General features: G+C 50.5%; 1 long non-coding RNA gene across 1 annotated transcript; it reads right to left on the reverse strand.

The window, feature by feature from the left end:
* Positions 1–1,910: 1,910 nt before the first annotated feature.
* On the reverse strand, positions 1,911–6,069 carry LOC118543730 (uncharacterized). The gene is made up of 3 exons (XR_004921223.2): positions 5,817–6,069; positions 4,223–4,275; positions 1,911–3,205 (listed from the first exon to the last, which is right to left on the reverse strand). It is a non-coding gene; the product is annotated as an uncharacterized LOC118543730 (long non-coding RNA).
* Between the last annotated feature and the right edge of the window lie 577 nt (positions 6,070–6,646).

Below are 6,646 nucleotides of genomic sequence, written 5' to 3' on the forward strand. Positions count from 1 at the left end.
ACTCCCCACCTGATGCCTGGCTCCCCACACCCAGCTATTGATTTAGCTGCTTTATCACAGTGCTTGATAATCCCAGTTCAAAGCATTAGCACTAACTCCTCCCACCGCCAGCAGGGTCCCTCCATGCTCTGGCCTTCTTCCAAAACAAAAACAAAAACGCTGCTCACATCACTTCTCTGCTGGCAACCCCGGGGAGCAATCTGTGATTACAGGACAGGTACAAATTCCGGGGCCCTCAAAGTCCTTCACATCCTGGCCCTCGCCCACCTCCCCAGCCCCATTTCTCAGTTGCCACCATATGAGATTCCTAATCTGAGAACAGACCCTGCTGCCCCAGGCCTCCAAGCACCTATACACACTTATCCATCAGGACAATCCGATCCCGTCCCCCAGACCAGAGACCCAGGAGGATCCACACCAGCCTCTCCCTCATCCTTCTTACCCCCAATAAATGCCAAGTGTCAGCTGCCCTAGCTCCTGCAGGACCCAAGCCCCCCAGCTCCCACCCTCTCTGCCACCACCAGGTCTCTTCCCTCCGACCCAGATGAGGCAGAGGCCCCCACACTCACTGCCCCATCCCCATCCTGGCTCTGTCCACTCAGCCCCGCTGCAGTCAACCAGCCAGACCCCAACAGAGCCTTAACCTGGTGCCAGCAGGCCACTGCTACCCTTAGAACAAAACCCCTAAACCTTTCCTTACCCCACAAGGGCTTTTTGGTCTACCCCATGCCTACCCCACCAGTGTGTGACCACCATCCCCCCAAATTCTGCCTGTTGCTACGTTGGCTTCCTTTTAATTCCTCCTAGGCTTCAGGTTCTCTCAGCTACTGGTGTTAGCAGAGGCTATTCCCTCTGCTCAGAACACTCTTTCCTACCCGTCTTAGCCTGGATAATCTTCCTCAACAACATCACATCATCAATGTCATGTTAACCAGAATACTGGTTACGACAGCTAACATTGGAGAATGTCTATGTGCCAGAGTGCTAAATGCTTTACAGGCATATCCCGCCGGCCCAACTCTATGAAGCAGGGATAAATGTTCTCCCCATTTTACAGGTGAGGATACTGAGGCAGAGAGCTCAAGTGATTGGTTCAAGGTCTTGGCAACAGAAATTGGGACCAGAATCCAACAGAGAGTCTGACCCCAGAGTCCCCCTCTTAGCCCCTTGACTCTAGAGCCACCCCAGAGGAGGCCTTACCTTCTCAGGAAAAAGGGGATACTGATTCCTACCTTTGGGGTGTGATATGAGGATTAAGTGAAAGTACCTCGCAAATGAAGATGGTCGGTTGTTGGTTGCCAGTTTTTCACTTTGGATCAGCCAAGAGAACAACTGTTCCTTCTAACCCATGTCCAGGCTACTCTTATGTGCCCAAATTGCCCAGACGCACAACTCTCTGTTCCCTTCCCTGCCTTGTCCTTCTGTGTCCTGCCTGGTGCTGGGCTGTCCCGGCCAGGCACATGGGGATGGGGATGGGGACAGATGTCTTCCACTCACCCAGAGCAGCGGGCCCTGGGGGGCCAGGGAAGGAGTCCAGAGAAATGACGCCATCCAGTGCACATCCACTGTCCAGGGAAACCCACGGCTTGGGTGCAGGAGACAGACCCACGTCAGCCTCTGGCTCTAAAACGTATCCTCACTGAACTCTCTAAATTAAAGGATGATTTGACTCAGACCTGCTCCCACGCAGGAGAAATGAGGAAAAAAAGGGATATTCCCATTGGAAAACACTCTCAAGATCATCTATTCCAGAAGTCAGAGTTTTGAATGGCTACAGGGCCAGGCGGGTGATTATGCCACACAGCCAAGCGCACGACATAGAAGTTAGGAGCATGGTGCAATCCTGTGGTCGTCTCAGTACGTCGTAAATCTAGATTTACCCTACAGATACACATCCAAAGCATCTAACTCATACAGTAGATTAGTGATCACCCGGGGTTGGGGGCGTGGGGGTAAATGGGGAGCGATGACTAGCAGGTGCTGAAAATGTTCCAAAGCAGGATGTGGAGGTGGTTACACAACCCTACAAATACACGGAAACCCACGAAATCTTACACTGTAAGTAGGTGGACTGTATAGTAGGTGAGTTCCATCTCAACAAAGCTGTTCGAAAAATGAAAAGGATATGGAAGAAAAAGGACGGAGCTCGATGGATTTTCACAGAGTAAGTGCATCCACTACCCGCCCCTCGGCTTAGTGGCAGAACCTTGCCAGCAGCCCAAATCGCCCCCTGATGCTCCAGCTCATCTTCTGCACTCTCCCCCCCTCTTAAAAGGTAATCATAATCCTGACCTTGAACAGTATGCCAGTTTTGCCTGTTCTAGTCCTTCCCACGAATGAGATCATTCAGCATGTGTTCCGTCATGTCTGGCTTCTATCACTTGGCAATGGAGAGACTCACCCCTGTGGGGATCTGGCTGAGGGTCCACCTTCACGGCTGCAGAGTACTCCATTGTATAAACACACAATAATCCACTTATCCATGTGGCTGGGCGTTTGGGCACATCTGTGTTGGAGCTACTCCCAGGAGAGCTGCCATGGACGTTCTTCTGGGACGTGTCTGTTGGTCAGAGTATTCACTGTGCTGAGTAAGGAGGTGGCAGTCATGGGGTGGGCATATGCTCGGCTTAGTAGATACTGCCACACAGGTTTTCACAATGTTTGTTCCAAATTCCACTTCATGCACATTGTGTTTTAATAACACCGCGTTCACAGGCACGTTGTTCGACCCTCCAAACCTCAATGTGCTCATCTGTAAGATGGGGCAATAACACCACCCTTACATGGGGTTGTTGGGAGGATCAGGTGGAATGCTGCTTGGAAAGCACCTGAGCGCTTAATAGATGGGATTTGTCATTGCTGCCACTGCCGCTCCTGCCCACCAGGACGTCTCACTCTGAGTCCGTCCCCTTCCATCAAAACCCATGCCCACTGGTAAACACTGGCTGCTGACACTTCTTATTGAAGAACTCACAGGGCTAAGTTATAATATCAACCCGTCCAAGGTCAGGCCCCATCATGTTCCTCCAAATGCCGAGGAACTGCGTTTGGATGGCTGAGTTCTGGTAAACCCACGCCACTTACAGAGGAGTTCCGTGAATCATGAGTTCCGTCTCGAAACTTCTGAATCACACATCTGTTGTTTCAACTTGTTGTTTTCCAATTTTACTAAGGTCCAAGTCAATCATAAAAATTTTAATTTATGCTAAAAGCAAAAAAAAAAAAAGCAACTCTTTAATTTTATTAAAGTCAAGTTTACATTAACATCAAACACCAAAAAGAAAACAAAGGCATTCACCCTCCAGTTTTGGGAACCTGCAAAGCCCTGAGTCGTGTCCACAGTGTCCTTCTACAGAAGGTTAATGTTGGAAATGGTTTTCTAGTTACATTTTGAAATGATTTCATGCACCATTAACCACTTTGTAGAGGCATGAATTTTCCCAGAGCACCGTTTTTGCCACAGGGACTGATAGCCTGCTAAAGGAAATGGGAGGCTGGAGGCTGCAATATCCCATAAAACATGAGTTTCACGACCACCGAGAAGATTAAGCTCCCGTGCGCCTCATTGTTCATCTCAAGTGGTCTCAGGGGGAACGCCTTTTAATCTCCACGTGAAAGCTGCTGATTGGAGGGTGATAACAAGCAATCCTGTTCCAAATGGTCTAGAAAGGAAACCCAGCCTGCCCGATGACAGCTTGTTTTTTTCTTTCCTTTTTTTAATTCCCTCTCGTTGGAGGCATCTGATGAGAACTTAGTATAATTAAAGTGGTGACAAGGGCCGGAAGATGAAACAGCTATTTGAGGGAGGGAATTTTTCCAGCTGAGCTTAAAGGATCAATTAAATCCCTGGGCTGAGATATCAAATCATTAGCACCTTCCTAATCCAAAGGCGGCTCAACCCTGCCAGGGAGTGTGGAAAAGGAGCATGAAGACCCTAAAGCTGGTGCTGACCCAGGGAGCCAGTCTGGGAGTGCAGATGGGGCAGGTGGGCCCTGGGGTCAAGGTCCCGAAGCATCTGTCTCTGCCCTGGTGAACTCTAGGTGCCAAGTCTACTGAACATGCTTACTGAGCCAAAGGCGCTCTGAGGCCAGATCCTTTCCCCATTTTTCCTGAGGTACCGTAAAGGCTGCCTGACTGCACAAGTCCCAGATGGCCTCAGACCCCCAATCCTACTCCCCTGCCTTCTGACAGGGTGGGTGCTTAAATGCCTGAGTTCACTTACCGGCTCCAAAATCCTGAAAGTGGTACCAGTCCCTCTGGTCGCTGTTTCCTCATCTGCAAAATGAAAGCAAATAATAAACCCCCATCCCAGGAGAGCCGAGGGAACTCAGTGAGTGCCCTAGCCCCTCGTCTAAGGTGGGGCTCATCAGGCATCATCTCTCGCCCTTCATCTTTCATCTGACTGGTGCCTGTGTTTTATTTCTTTAAACTCACAGCAGGGGGAGAACTTGGAGGTAAAGGAGGCTGGCTCTGCAGACCCATTCCTCCAAACCTTCCCAATGTGAGCAATTTCTACATCTCCCTACTCAAGCTGAAATGTGGCCCATGCATACCAGAACCACCATACAGGTGATTAAAGTACTGAAATCTGGGGCGCCTGGGTGGCTCAGTTGGTTAAGCAACTGCCTTCGGCTCAGGTCATGATCCTGGAGTCCCGGGATCGAGTCCCACATCGGGCTCCCTGCTCAGCAGGGGGTCTGCTTCTCCCTCTGCCCTCTTCCCTCTCGTGCTCTCTCTCATTCTTTCTCTCAAATAAATAAATGAAATTAAAAAAAAAATAATAAAGTACTGAAATCTTTCCATATCAATTAGCATACAGCCCATCCCCCTCCATCCCTATGTGCCCCCCACTCCAGCCTCCATGATCCCGCCCCTCAGGTTCCCCATGGGAACAGAACGGCTCACCCTGGACAGAAAGAGCCTCTGGGACCCTACGGCCCACTGGATCCACTGATTGGTCAGTGCCATGTTGTTGAGCTCACCAATACTCTCAACAGGGATGTGGGCTTGACCATCCCCATTGATAGAGTGGAAGTAACTGGGGGGCCGGAGGGGAGGTAACCAGCTCAAAGTCAGTCTTCCTGGGATCAGCAGAGCCAGGACCTGCACACCCGTGTTCATAGCCACGTTACTCACAGCAGCCAGAAGGTGGAAAGAGCCCAAGCTGGCCAGCGATAGATGAATGGATAAACAAAATGTGGTCTATACATACAGTGGGGTACTACTGAGCTTAAAAAAGGCAGGAAATTCTGACACCTGCTAAAACATGGATAAACCTTGAGGACATGATGCCAAGGGAAATAAGCCAGTCCCAAAAAGACAAGGGTATGCTGGACTCCTGGCCATGAGGTGGGAACATGCAGGGTGTTTGGGGAACCTATTGAATGCATCCCATGCCCTGCTCATGGTGCACACCAACTTTCACCTGGTCTGAATCCTGACTCTGCCATTCACAAGCTATGTCACCAAAGGCAAAGGACTTAAGCCCTTTGGCTTTAATTTCCTTATTTGTAACAAAACAAAAACCAGAGCTTTATAACCTCAGTACTACTGGCATTTGGAACCACACAATTCTTGTAGGACAGGCTGTGCTGCGCACGGTAGGACGCTGAGCAGCCTCCTGGGCGTCCAGCCACTAAGTATCCCAGCACACACCCCACCCTTCGGTCAGGACCAGCAAAACTGACCCCAGACGCTGCCTCATGTCCCCTTGGGGCAAGATCATCCCCGGCTGACGATCTCTACTTTATTAAGGTTATTCTGAATGTTAACAGTTTCGAGAGAGGGCCCGATATATAGTTAGCTGCTGTTGCTACCTTGTTCATTAGTGAAGACCGGCTCTGCCCCCAAGTAACAGTGGCTTGAACCAGACAGCAGCTCGGTTCTCTTTCAAATAAAAAGTCAAATGTCAGCAGTTCTGGGCTTCGTGGTGGCTCTGCTCCATTCCTCCATCCCTAACCTTTGACCTCGTCCTCAGGGGCCACGGTGACAGCCGCAGACAACAGTACGGAGAAAGGGAGAGGTGGAGGGCACTTGCATTCCAGCCGCATCTTAAAATAGATTCCCAGGTGCTGCCATGTTGACCCTCTACTGACATCCCATTGGCCCAGAACTTGGTCACATGACCACATGTAGCTGCAAGGGAGGCTGGGAAATGTAGTCTTTATTCTGCATGGCCACGCACCCAGCTGACATTTCATTACTGCGCAAGAAGAGAGAATTGGCTGCAGGAGGTCATGAAATCTCCGGGGCCTGCTGCAGTCAGGAAGCTGATTGAAGCTAAAGGCTGTCAGCGCCACCAAGCCAGGAGGGCGATATAATCCTTGGAACATCTGGTCCATTACATTTAATAAACCGCTAGACAAGAAATATTGGCACAGCACACAGGAAATCACCACACAGGCTACTCGTCTTTAAAAAGAAATCCTGAGAAATGCCGTGGAGCCTGTACCCTTTGTAACCTACTCCCTCCCCTCACCCGCCTCCATGTTCCACGTGAGCTTGCGGTGGTGGTGGGGGGGCGGGGGGACATGGCCTGCTGGCCCAGGAATCTGGGGGACTCTGCTTTCCATCCTGCCACCCAGACGTGGCATGCCTTAGCTCAGTCTCTGTGCCTTCCACGCCTCAGTGCACTCACCTATAAACA

The sequence above is a fragment of the Halichoerus grypus genome, chromosome 15 (genome assembly GCF_964656455.1).
Source record: "Halichoerus grypus chromosome 15, mHalGry1.hap1.1, whole genome shotgun sequence".
Taxonomy (NCBI): Eukaryota; Metazoa; Chordata; class Mammalia; order Carnivora; family Phocidae; genus Halichoerus; species Halichoerus grypus.